The sequence below is a fragment of the Rissa tridactyla genome, chromosome 6 (genome assembly GCF_028500815.1).
Source record: "Rissa tridactyla isolate bRisTri1 chromosome 6, bRisTri1.patW.cur.20221130, whole genome shotgun sequence".
In the NCBI taxonomy this organism is placed as follows: domain Eukaryota; kingdom Metazoa; phylum Chordata; class Aves; order Charadriiformes; family Laridae; genus Rissa; species Rissa tridactyla.
The window spans coordinates 21,232,921-21,247,498 of NC_071471.1; positions in this window are offsets into that span (position 1 = coordinate 21,232,921).

Below are 14,578 nucleotides of genomic sequence, written 5' to 3' on the forward strand. Positions count from 1 at the left end.
TTCTGAGGACTCGGTGGGAACGAAGGCGGCTTTCCACCTCACAGATCTAGCCTGGGTACCCATCAGGACACACAGCAGGAATTTCCATCGCTTATGAACTCCGCAGTACCCACCACGGGGCATGCATCTTCTCCAGAGCACTGGGGGAGGAACGGCCTCTCCATACAAGTGTGCAGCCTGGTCCCAGCCAGCCTGGGGGGAGAGGGCAGCAACAGCATTCGCTTGAGAGGGCAGTCAAGAAATACCAAGTCTCTATTCAGAGGTCCCTTTCTGGAGCCAGCTGTACCAAGCCAGAACTCACTTTTCAGTGTGTTAAGGCCATTTTTTCCCCTCCTGACAAATAAAGTTAATATAAAGACTTTTATTAGGCCTTTGGAGCCAACAAGTCCAGAGATCTCAGCGTTACAACAAATACAAGATGCATTAGTGTGTCTATATGGATTTAAAGCAGTCAAAGAGCTCTCATGGCTATCAAGAATCAGGAAACCTAGCCACAAGGGTTTCTTTAACCCTTTTTATTAAACCCCAAATTCTTTCCATGCTGTATTTTTCCAGTAAAGCAAGCAGAATACTGCCACCAAATGTGGCCATGAAATGGAAAAAGAGTGCAAACAAATGACAGTTCTCTGGTGGGTTCCCCTTCTGGGCTACAGATTTGCACAAAGTCAAGTTCTCAAAACACTCAAAAAAATTTGAAGTAACACCAGCTCGCACCCAGTGAGGGGAAACCAGAATTCATTCCATCAATTGTATTCATGAAATACTGTGTAACTAGACCTACCACTAAACAGGGAGTACAAACTTGCAACAAGGACACTCCTTTCATAAGGCCTGAAACAAAAACAAAGGTATGGTACGCCAAAGATCAGAAACTCTAAAGAAAACCATGGAATGCACATTTAAGTGAAAACCGGTGCGCTGTATGGGGACACAGAAATAAAATATCACGTGGAGGTAATGATCCTAGTTCCCAGTCAAGCCAGTAGTAACATTCCTGGTTATCTCAGTGGGAACAGGTTTCCACCCAAATTCTAAATGTTTCACACATTATAAAAATTCATATCCATGTAAGTTTAAAGGGCTTATTTTTGCCTGCTATCTTTCAATAGTATCTTAATTAATAATAAACTTGCAACAGTCTCCTCATCACAGAACAGAAAAATAAGTATCAAAATACATAATAAACTGGTCATTGCAAGTTACAGAAAAGGAGCAAAGAAGAAAGTCCAAGGCAGTGTCCAGCAGATCTGCTCACAAAGCAAAGAAAATGAAGAAAAGCACATCAAATCTCTGTTGAGTTTTTCTAGTAGCTTAATTCTGAATGATAATAGTCTTTCAAAATCAGGCTGTGCAGGCAGGTGTAATCATTACCGAGACTGATAGACTGCAAAGCACCAGTGTTCAAACCTTAATTTAAATCTCTGGTAGAATTCATATTAAAAGACATATTAGGTGTTCTCTGTTAGACTGCTGCGAACATTCCATTATATAAAGTAGTCTATAAAATATTTTCCAGTAGACTGTTTGCTGTCTTAATTATACAGTGTGATATATAATCTATATAATTTGTAGTTCATTCTCTCCTTGGCAATTTTCCAGCAGTAAAATAATAAACCCATTGTATGTTTTCAAGTCAATAAATAGCTCAAAAATAAAATAAAATAAATCTTTCACTTTAAAGGTCCATTTCTCCTCTTTTGTTTGTGTTCCTTAAAAAGAAAGCTTTGTAGTCTGATAGAGATTAAATAAAAACCCAAATCAACAGTTTTAAGTCTATCAAATCTAGAAGAGAAAATTCACAGAGATCATAAAATATGGGTTTGGGGGTTTGTGCTTAAAGCTGAAATTGTTTGGGTTCAAAGGACAGTGAATTCATTAAAGAAGCTACTAATAAAAATCGTTCAGGCCTTTTATTTAGCTTTTAATATAAAAATTATTTGACATTTGCATTACGAGCTCCGACCTCCCTAAGGGAACAGCCATTTCTCCGTATATAGGGTATGTTCTCTGGAACACAGAAAGGTTACTGTGAAGGTAATCAATCATGCCAACAACCCAGCAGCCTTGTAAACAGCGAGCAAATCTGTTAGCTCCAGGTTCCCTTGCAGCTGCTTTTCGATTTGCGCACTGTATAAATACATAAGTATAATCAATATTGTAATTAAATTCCCCACCCTCTAATACTACTGTAATTCCTGGCAGATTATTATTCCTAAAGTACTGCACCTGGAAAGAGTACAAGATGCTATCGACAGCTCTGTACTTTTCAGGGCCATCAGAAAAATGCTGTCAATCATAATGGACTACTGTGCCACTGTGGTGGCTGCTTACTGGCTCCATTACAGCTGTGTCTACAGATAGTCTTATTTCACATCGATGTTCGGGCTGATCAGAATAAAATTACAACAGTGACAGTATTAATAATAACAGGAAAAGAGGAAACATCCCCCCCGGCCCAGGCATATGAGTGAGGGCAGCCACCCTCACACCGCCCACGCTGCTGCTGCAGCCCTGCGCCCCGGTAATTCCTATGGCCATGAAGGAGGGAGAGGGAAGGAGAGGGAAGGAGAGGGAAGGAGAGGGAAGGAGAGGGAAGGAGAGGGAAGGAGAGGGAAGGAGAGGGAAGGAGAGGGAAGGAGAGGGAAGGAGAGGGAAGGAGAGGGAAGGAGAGGGAAGGAGAGGGAAGGAAGAAGTGCTCCACGCCAGATAAAAAGCTTGCATAAGTGGCAGTTCACCCTGATTTTCAGGCAGTTTCTCAGTCGATAGTTCATGGTCCTAGCTCTGCTTGACTTCAGTGGAGCTTTGTCAGGACATGCCTCTCAGAAATGTCAGGCTGTCTGCCAGTGTCGGTTTTTGGAGAAGTGAGCACAATTTGCTATCACACTACCACTACAAAGACAGAATATCCTGCTCTTTCCGATAATGTTTTTGTGAACCTGAAACTATACACAAAACAGACAAACGTAATTACTTCAAAACAAAAATATTTGTGACGTGAGTCTAGGGTGTCATAGAAAAGAACAGTAAAAGCAAGAAACATTTATTCTTCATGGAGGCAGTTGTTTTTGTTTAAGAAAAAGCTCGTTTAAAAATCCCAGGAAGAAAACTCCTCAAAGGCTTTTCAATCCTAGATCTCAAAGTACCTAATAAAAAGAAAAATCACCATTCCTCATTTTACAGGTAAGTAAATAGAGGTGTAAAGGACTTATCGATATTCAACATAGAACTGGGGGAGAACTGGGAATAGAACCCATTTCCCAAGTCTAGTAAAATGCTTTTAAAAAAAAAAATAATCAACAGAATACTGTTAGACCTGTGTAAGGCTATTCTAATTCCATGCCTTCTCACATCTTTTAGAGCTCACCCATAAGTGATAACACTTATAGACCAACCTCAGCAGGTGAAACACATATGCTGAACCTAGGAATTTCTGCCCGTTTTAGTAACTGCGTTCTGATTTCACAGGGTGTGAACAATTCGAATGAACTGGGGATTCTCCTCACGTTACATGAATTATTTACTATGGAAGTGCCACAGACTCAATTCTTGAAGGGAAACTCCAACTTCTTCAGGTCACTGTCCTTAAATTACTTTTATCCAAAGAAAATAAGAACTTAGACAATGAATATAAGCTTATTTCACTAAAAGTCCCATTAATGTCAATGGGGGCATTGTGAAAATGCTGCAGGTTTTCCAAAAAGGTGAACGGATCACTGGACGCAATTCAGCTCTGGGATGCACCTGCATCTCTAGGCATTAGTAGAGCAATAAATCCCACAGTTACCAAAAATACGCAATATACTGGAGCGGGAGAAAGCATGCAGTGGTTCAAAGCTACACAAACACAGAATTTCCTCTCTCTCCTTCCTACACTGAGCTCACCTTTCTCATCCAACTCACAAGCAGCCTCCTCAGCTGAAGAAATCAAAGAACAGCACAACCATGGGTAATTTTCCACTGGGAGATTCAGAAAAGCAGCTTGTGAATCAGAAAAACGTGTGTATGTACTCCTTGCTCCTTTTTGTACCACCCACCCACACACACTTATTTTCAATCCATCATTACCACAAGCATTATTTTAAGCACCACCTTTGAACTGAGCCATGCAATACATCTAGACAACAGAAGTGGAAAAAATGACCGTCCAAAGAGGCAGCAGCAGAGCAGGCCAGCTCCGCTTCCCTGGGGCTAACAAGCTCTCCGCATTGCACTGGAAGTGTCACAGGAAAGGTTACAGCTGGTTGGCACCCAGCTTTGGTACGCGTTGAACGGGTTAGCACTGTTAAGGCTGGAAGAACGAGCTTCTCTTTCCCGTATTCCAGGAAATTCGTATTCATGAAGTGTCTTAGGTTACTTACAACGCTTATGTGGTCATTAGTAACAGATCTTTTCACTGGTCAAAAGCAAGACTGTACCTGGCTACAAAAAACACGGAATACCTCATGTGGGCAAACAACATTTCTAAAAACTACTTATTCTCTCAAAAGTTTTCCTCAGCTGGCTGGAAGGAAACCATCCTATGAGTAACACCAGGAAAGAAACAAGAGGGTTCATTAAATGAAGGGCTATCGACAATTTTTTTCCACATTCACATCCAAACTGTACTAATTCATCGGGGATTAGCATTCTCCAAAAGAAAACTGCTCTGTAGCAAACAAGCTATCTTCTGCCATCTTTATTCATTATCAGAGATCATGTTTCTCCCAATAAAATCAACAGAAGACTCTCATTCACAAGCACTAACAAAAGAGTAGATTCTTTCAAAGGCAACTGAAAGAGCAGAGGAACCGAGCCAGCACACCTTTCATTAGAGACGAGGCAAATAAAATACATTCATGGCTGTACCAACGTCCTAACTCTTGTCTCACCTGTGGCAATTGCACCTTAGAATACCTCGATTCCTTTCAGAGAAGTTGCTGTAACACATGTCAATATAAATGAAATCAGAAATAGCGTGACATTGAACAACAAAACAGACTGGTGCCAAAAAACACTTGGAATTTAATTTTTTTACTTACTTTTGGAAGTATTATTTTGCATCCTACATAATCATTAAGTAGCTTTTTACATATTCTTTATCTTTTTAAAGTTTGTTATATAGCTTTATATCAAAAAAACAAGAAGGAAGGATATCTAAACTGAAACTACCTCTGAAATTACTTTGAAAAATAATTTTTTTTCATCTTTTCCGTATCACAAAAAAGATACTTTATTTTAAAGGGAGTGCATTCAGGTGATGAATCACTGCCTCAGCAGAGATTTTACAGTCCATGATTGAGTCATAAAGGAGAACAAAGCTGAGAACTGAGACAGGGTAGCTGGTAGTTGAGAGGACTGGGATCTAGGCAGCAGGCTATGGGTGAAAACATACCAACACTGCACAAAGGATAAAAGAATAATTATCAAGGCCAAATAGAGACATTCAGCTCTGGCTGTCTGACCCCCATGAGACTGAATATAACTTTTTCTTTTTTTTTTTTTTCAATGCTTCATTCTAATCTGATATTGACAAAGATTTTTATGTCTTCTGATGTTTCCCCTGAAAAAGCCTAGTGCTCTTTCAAAATTAATGTTTCCTGTTACACATCTCTTTCTTTTTCAGGAAACACAGAAATTGTACTTCTTCAAAAGCTTCACACAGGTTTTGTATTGTCCCAGATTTCAACTTTCCTATCACTCGAGCAAAGACCATGTATAACAGACTTTTTCCCTGTTTAAGTGATGTCTTAAGAATTCAAGGTCTGTCTTCTTTGGGGGGGAAGGTAAATTTTATATTTATGTCTTGTCAGGCCTGGGCCTTCTCATTGCCCAATTTATTTTTCCACTTACTTCAAGCCATCAACCTATCTCTGCCATTAGCTCTGATTTATAACGCCTAGGAACATAATCCAATCATGAATCTTCCTTGGGAATGCTGTAGTGGCATGAGAAAAGAACCCCGTTTAGTACTCTTCCTAGGGTAGAAAACATGAAATTTCCAGAGCTATCAAAAACATGAGAGGCTCTTTTGTCTGATATTCCCATTCCAATCCTTGCAATATGTCAGTTCGGCAGAGAGCAGGCCCATCAGGCACTTACAGGTAGGGAGGAAAGGTATTTCCTGTCTCACAAAACTAAGATTTCAAAACACTCCCTTCCCACAACCGGATTTAACAGAGACATTTCAAACCTTTTCCCCAAAAGAAACAAGAAAGACCAGTTTACCAAATTAGCCAAAAGCTAGGATGAGGGAGATCCAGAGTTCAAACTCCCAGCCGGAATTGGGCAGAGCAGGTCTCGGTTCTATGTCAGGCGAGCAGCTCCCTTGGGTCATTCAGAGGTCTCTGTGCAGCTATCCTCTCTCAAATTTCCAAATTCTTACTGGGAGTAAATAATTTTAACAAATCGCAGTTATTCCACCTAAACACCTCTTATTAAAATTCCGTATCTTGTTTGTTATCAGCCCATGCTTCTCTTACATATTTCATAGGTTTATTACGGGGTGAGATATTCCATCTCTTGTTTTAAAACAACGCAGAGAAAGGCTGGACAGCATTGCCCCACTAGACTTCAAAGCTTGCAAAATCAGGATTGCAAACAAAGAGAGCTGGATTTATTTATTCAGTCAATTTCACGATCTCACTGATGTTATTGCTTACTTTTTCCTGTCTTTATCAGTTGGCCACTTCTGCTGTAAATCGTCTAAACGGAGTGGAGGAGGGCTGTAAAATGATCTTAGGATTTATTACACTGCTTTTGCAGGATAAGGTTCTGTGATGCAGAATACAGAAGATTCCTATGGAAACATGAGCCCTCTTTGGTCATTTTGATCTTTTCAGCCAAAACTTTCTGAAGTCACATAAGTGACATAGGAGCCTAACCCTGGTAGCTTTCAGTGTAACTTGTGCCTAACTTCTAATGTTGCTTTTGAAAAGGGAGTTTAGAAAAAAGATATAGTCAATGCTGCATAAAAATATCAAGCACAGTTCACTTCGAGGTTGTTTGAAGAGTTTTGCAATGAAGTTTTATAGCCAGGAGTCACCTTTTCAGTCTGAATAATTTGGCAATTTTATATAGGAAGTGTCTTTTATTCCTTTGCAGTTTCACATTATGTCCTCCTGAATGCCAATGAAGATTCGTCTTGGACACTGTAGTGCAATGAACAGCAAATTAATATATACTGATACGCCACTTGTCATAAAAAGTCTTGCCAACAGTTCTCACACATCTCTTCTCTATTGTTTTGTCTAATCAATAAAAAGACTTATCTCTGACTTTTACATGAAAATGGAAAAGAGTGAACGCTTACACATCTTGTAAAGCACAGTGCTCTTCTGAGAAATGTTTGGCAGATACTGCTTCTTACAGTAACACTTCGCTTTAATGGCACTTTAATGCTGAATTGACAGTGGAAGTCCCATAGAAACGTTCAAGGCATCCACATTAATGCTAAATAAAAGTCATTATGATTTTAGAGATATGCCAGGACAGAAATATCTATTCTGGCTGACTCCCTGTGAGCATGAGTGGGAGATGCTTGCTAACCTTTTGAAAAGGCTGTCAGCCTTTAGATGCAATGGTCTCTTCTTACATGTGCACAGCACTTTCCTTACAGAAGTCCCCAACTCTCCTTACAGGCTGTTTCACATTTACTATTAAAATCAAAGTTGCTCTCAGGTCATTTCTGGGGCGAAGGGGCAGCAGACAGGCAGGCAACAGGAACATGATACATAAACGGCACCGGTGGTAACAGAGACGTTTTACCAAGGATGAACCCTGCGAAGGCTCCTTCAGTAGCCTTAGAGCGGACAGAAGAGATCTTGCTGTTGCGAACTAATCACTTATCTTAAATGTGCAAGAGAGAAATACAGCATAAAATTTGATGAGATTTGGGATGGGATTCAAACTTAATGAGTTTGAATCATTCATGGTTTGGATCCCTTACTAGAACACAGAAAACCTGAGTCAGTTCCTGGATTTAGTCCCTGCTCCTGCCTGCCTCCGCTTCCTCCCCAAAATGAGCTCATCCTTGAGATTCCCTTACTCTGGCTTCCACTGCAGCGGGGGGACACTCATCTTTCCCAGATAAATAACAAATGTACCTGTACTTTCACAGCCTTGTACAGGGACGAGACGCATTAACACACTGGTATGCTTACTGTAGCTGGAAAAAACATGAAGACTATTTTACAGATGGTGAATTAAGTTACAAAGGCCAAGACTAGAGCCACTAACTGGTTGTCTGTGTTTTACAACTATATGTATTTTTCCCTCCACACACACCTGCACCTTCACAGAGAAGAAAATGGCTTCAGAAAGGACCAGAGAAGCCGGTGGTTCTCTCATTTCATATTTTCTTCTCCCAAAGTCAAAGGCAGATTTTCAAGAAGAGAAAGTGTAAATGCCTGCATCAGGCAAAAGTGAGGTCATGCAGCTCCTCAGGGGAGTCCTACCTTTGGAACAAAGATTAGGTTGGACCCTGAAGCAGGAAAGTTAATTTTCATTCCAAAACTTGTCCTTTAAATGCTAAACGTGGGTAACCCTGACACCCATATTTACGTCCAATTGCACTTTTAATCTTACTCATCTCCTACTCTTTAAATAAAGTGCTCTGTCTTAAGCCAACCCTAAACAAACCATCAGTTTTCTCAGTAAGTCATGTGTAAAAATCACCAGTTGAAAGCAGAAAAGCTCCAGCTGCTTGGAGCGTATCAGCCTCATGTTTCAGCATGACTTCATGGGCAGAGAGTAGCCTGATGTGGGATTTCCCGTCCTTTGCCTGCCCCACAAAGCTTCTCCACTGAGGCTGCTGGACATATAGAGCTCAGATAAACATGAAAAAATAATCCCTGCATTTCTTCCAGGCAAATTTCTGTGTTGAGAAAGAGAAAATTACTCAGAAAAGGCAGACGTACGTAGCCCTTACCAAAACACTATTTCTGATCACTGGCTACTATGATACTAGTAGGAAAAATACTGCCAATTCTGAAGATTTGAGTAGCTTAATTAAACCGTTTCCATTTCAAATAATAAAGCTCAAAAGTAATTAATAAAAAGGATGTGGCAATGTCTGCAATGATATTTCCTATTTACTGTTGGAGAAATAATCCCTTAAAAAGGTTAAATGGGCTCCAAAGGTGCAATTGAAAGGAGTAAATTCTCAGGGAAGTTCAAATTCAGTTATGGGCTACAGAGCAGTTTGCAGGCAATGTCTGTAAGGCGAGACAGCTTCCTCGTTTGCAATAACTACAGAGACAGTTTCTCCATCTGCAAAAGAGATAATGGTGTTGACCTTCTTTGTGCATTCCTGTGACATCTACTGATGAAAAAGACGCCATAGTAAACACACTTTCTTCTTAGCCTATAATCCCGTGAAGTTTCTATGTAACGGAGCAACCAGAACATCATCTTCTTCTGTCCCAGCATACAGAGCCTGTCCTTGAGAGCAGGGCAAGGAATGCAGAGAAGAAAACAATCTACCAGAGAATTTAGATGTTCTTTGTTAAAACAACAAATAGCAACTGGGAACTAAGTGACAGAGGTAGCTACCACTGCTACCGGTGCTGAACCACCTCCACTTCCCTCAACAAGCCTGAAAGTGAACAGCGGCTCATGATTGATAGCTTTATCTCTCTATACACTTAGCAAATGCTTAAATTTTAAAACTTACAGAAGTTGCCTGTTATTTTCTACAGCCACGGCAGTCCCCAGTAGGTAACGTGAGAGCTGTGCCTCTTACTGTACAGATAAAAGAGTAGAGGCTAGAATATCATTATCCTTCATTTCATGAGTAGAAAACCAGGGCAAAGATTATTAGAAACATCTCCCAAAAGCAAAGCGTGTAGCCCTGGGGCATACCCACTGCACACCAGGGCCTCAGTTAGATTTGCCTTCAGCACAGGCCCAGAACTAGAAACTTCCCTGTGAAGGACATGCTGCTAGGCATTTTATAACCTCTCTTTTTATAAACATTTTTAAAAATAGTTAAAATTTAATTTTTTACTGAAAGGCACAAAGTATCTTGCATCAGGGATTAACCATTAAAATGACGACTACTTTACAGATATCACGACTGATTCAATTTTTCTAAGTAGCCCACAGAAGGCTAACAAACCTTTATTGTGATTAAAAAGTTGAAGCCACAAAGCAAATTAAGAGCCTAGGAAATAAGTGATATGGCTCATTTAAAATATATGTGAAAAAGTTCTAACTTATTTGCGAACACACACAGATAAGAACTGTCAAGTTATCTTACTGACAGCACAATCTTCCTTTGCCTCACTACTTTGGTGAAAAGTTGAAGCACCCAGAGAAGGGACGAAAACACTCTCTTTACCCAAAGAACGGGAACACCACTGACAGCAGTAGGGCAAGTGTTCCCACACGGCCCTGTCGGCATACGTTTAGCTGTGAACTGTAAGGGATCAGCACTTCTAAAGCAGGGAAACTAACCCATTCTTCATGCCTCTCCCAAGCCACAGTATCCTTTTTCTGAGGCCGCCAGGAGTGGAGTCTCACAAGTCACTTTTCATTATGCCCACCTAATGCAGTCGCAGTATGTGATGCATTTCTATTAGAAAGGCAGGGCATTCAGATACTGTGAGCCTAGTTAAATTTACCCACTGGAAGCTGCACTATTAATTTAGCAGGAAACAACTTTATTTTTGCTGTGTCTTATTCCAGTCTATAAGATTTCTTCCCTCAATTTCAAATAGACAGGGTCTAGGCTTCTAAGGAGAAAATTTATTTGCTAAGAACCTGATTTCTACAGCTTTTCAAGACTGGATTAAAAAAAAGCCAATAGTAGAGTAGATGGAGAGGAAAGGCAAGCAAGCAGGCAAGTTAGCATATTTGGAATAGTATTATCCCAAAACCATAGTTCTTACATTACAGTATTGCACGAATCCCATCCAGCCTCAGTGGATTATTAGGCCTGAATTTGATAGCTTAATAGCAGAGATTACAAAAACTCACATATAAAACCAGCAGTTGGAAAGTACAGAAATTCCTATATAGTTATTCCTTTCTAGCATTAGCTACATTCTTGTGGACGGTAACGTTAAATCTGCCAGGAGAAGGTTAAGACCACACAAAGAAAATAAATCATGGCATCGCTATGTGGACCTGTCTAAAGGTTAAGGATCTAAAGGACAAGCAGATACTCTAAAATATAAACAGCCTCTAGGGAATAATTACTTAACCAACTCCATTTGAGACGTCCCGAACAGATGGTTTAAGTAGGTGTATCGACTATTGCTATGTTTTGTGAAACTATTTGTTACCCGCTGAGACTGGGAACAAATGATACTGTAGACACATAGCTGGTTATCCCTCTAATCCTGTGTATCCTTGCAATAGCTAGTGACCCAGAAATATGTTCCCAGAAGTACAGTCTCCTACAGGCAGTAACTACATGAAGTAACATCAGATAACGTCCTGTAGGTACAAAGCCTGAATAGATTAAGCACAAAACAGGGTGTTTGGCTGAATTTTCTAGCCACTGTAAATTATAGTGACTGCTGTACAGTTAAATGCACCGGAGATAATACTGAAGCTGTTGGAAGTATATAAAAGACTCATCAAGTTTATGCTTGGCTGTGAATGCAGAGGCTGTGGCTGCTCAGCTATTGGCCTGAGTTTCTTCAACCACAAACACTTCTTCCAGGTATCACATGTACCGATGCAGTATATTTTACCTGAACTTCTTACGGTTCAGACTAGTAATAGGCTCGCGCCAGTTTATTCAGGGTGAGCGCAACCATGGTGAAAGTGCGAGGGAGAGAAAGTTAAGCTCTCCCTGCTGATCCCGGGAAGGGACCAGGGAGACAAAAAGGACTCCTACCTGCGCAGGCAGCCAAAGCCAGGTTTGTGCATCACTAACTTCCCACCCTGTAACAACAATGGTGAGTCGTAAATTGGGTTACACACCTGTCCACAGTGTAACAAGCAACGATGCTTGAAATAAATCAGCAATTTGAATAGGATGCACAGTAGCTGTGCTGGGTACAAAATCAGAAGCTGTTAGCTCAGAGAACTCTTACTGGCAGAGTGGTTTTTCAGTAGTGATCTCAAAAAAAAAAAAACAAACCCAAACTTGTAGTAATGTCCTGCAGTTCAGCCCTACAATATTTTTTCTAGGATCACTCTTTTAGAATTACTAATTCCTATAAAACTCCTCCAATTTGCAGTTTTGCTTTTCTTTATCTGTGCTTCAGGTTTGCCAAACAAGCGCACCAAACATCACCCCTCCCCAGCACAGCCATGAGCGATACTTTACCTCCTCTCTGTCATAGAGCCAACTTTCCCAAGGGAAAATTTTGATCCAATAAAACCTGAGAGTGTGACATTTGGTTGGGACTTTTGGACATCTGGCCTGCACGAGGGTCTGCCACAGAGCTGGAAAGCTCAGCCATTTCTACAGCGTACACACAGATCAACTGCGCACAGCACACACGGTACACCTGAGCCTGTCCGCAAGCAGTGTATTTACTGTGCCTGTGCTAGACAGATGATTCATGTGAATGCAGTGATCTGACATGTCCCAAAAGCATTGCATTCATAGTACATGTGTTGACCATATGTGTAGTGTGTGACAGTGAGAGCAGTGCTCCCTGGAAGGGTCAGGTCTGCTACAAACAAGCAATACAGCACACACACAGAAATACCCGGACCCAGCAGGCCCAGCCTTCCTCCTCGCCCATCCGTCACTACAACCTGCAAGTTCATCAGAGATATGGGGTAGCGACAGGAAAGAGAGCCATACAGTGCAGAGGAATGATAACAAGCTGCAGTCACTTCATCTGTGAGGCACCAGATCAAGTCCCAGCAAGCAAACCTGACTGCCATTTCCCCCAGGGACAGGACCTGCTGCTCACTACAGCTTTGGCACTTCCAATGGGCACAGGCTTGCCAGCTACCCTCCAAGTTCCCGTGAAAGCCCAAGGAGCAAGCAGTGGAGCCTCCTCTTAATAAAAAGGAGCCGGTAATCCTGGCCCTTTCCCTTCATATTTGACCATATTTGACTTAGCTTTAATCAGGGGGAACATTACACCTTGGCATGCCAAAGCATCACTGCGGGGGACAGGGGAGGAATGAGCAGAGCTGTGAGGGCAAAGTAAGAAAAACTGGCCAGATGTTAGTTTGGATTACCAAGAGAGAGAAACCAATTGACAGTTGGAGTACAAAAATAAGGTGGCTCCAAAAACCTCCCACGTAATCAGCAGAAGATGAAGAGATATATAATTTATTTTATTAAAACTAGAGCAAACAGTACTGAGAAAGAAGATCCCATTGAATATTTGGGTTCCTTGGTTTCCAGTTCTGACCAAGAACTAAGCGCAAAATATTCGGAGCTCATGCTTTAGGTCTCAAAGGGCTGGCTCAGATACTTAGGTCACGAATTGTGAAATTGGGCTCCACATCGCCTGCGATCAGCGTCTTAGACAGAGGGAATGCCACCATTCCTGCCCGTTTATCACCTTCCCCCATAAACAGACCTTCCTTTTTCTTTTCTAAGCCGACACAAGAAAATGGTTGCTAAAAAGAATTCAGAACCCTGACAATTTGGACAATCTTCCACTAATCTTCCCTTCAGGGTGCCCACAATCCTTTAAAGCATGACAAACTGACAGAGGGAGCTCCTTTATAGTTGCTGGGCTCTATATCTTTATAAACTGGGCTCTTCTGTATGCAGCAGAAAACCCAGGAAGGCAGACACTGTACAAAGGAAGGTGGAAACAGGCATTTTTAAGAGTGCTTGAGAGGCCACCAGATGAAAAGAGAAAGATCTGGGCACAATAATATGATTCTTTAATACAGAGGGGGAAAAGCTACCATAGCCTTGTTGGAGAAGAATCCCACACGCCTGCTAATCTACCTACCAAGGGTTACATGACACTTTAAAAAAAAAAAATAATTTGGAAAGCACTCAAAGCAAAATATCAGCTTACCAGAGAACACAGCCCTGCCCTCATCACTGTTCTGCTGTTTTAGATGTTATTTGTAATACAGCCAAACTGATATGCCCTTGACACGTGCAGAACGTTACAGCTCCAGGCAGCTTTCGGTTAAGTGGGGTTGAGAAAATTGTATGTCTGTGTGTGTAACGACAGCTAAGTTCATTCTACCCCTCTTATTTTATTTTTTTTTTTTAGGTTAATCTCTGTTTCGATAATGCCACCCTGACTGCTTCCAAACTGCCACTGTGGGGAGAACACACTGCAACACACCAGCCATTAACAAGCTCACTCTAAGCTATACACAGGCTAGATAAATTCTTCTATAGATTGGCAACACACGTCAAATACACCTTCTAAGAAACCAACTCTGACACACTTCCAATTGCAAATTTTACACTGATTTTTTACTGGTATATCTGATATTGAGTGACTTCAAAAACGCTGCAATGATGAACTAGTTACTTGCCATACGGTATTCCAATTTCTGAAGATGACCAAGCCTGAGTTCACACATTATTTTTCATTTTAGACACCAGCAATAACATTAGAAGAATTCGGACATAATGGATATCATGCTATTGGCTAACACACTGTGATTCAGCCATATCACATTCTGTTATACATATATGCAAGTTCACATG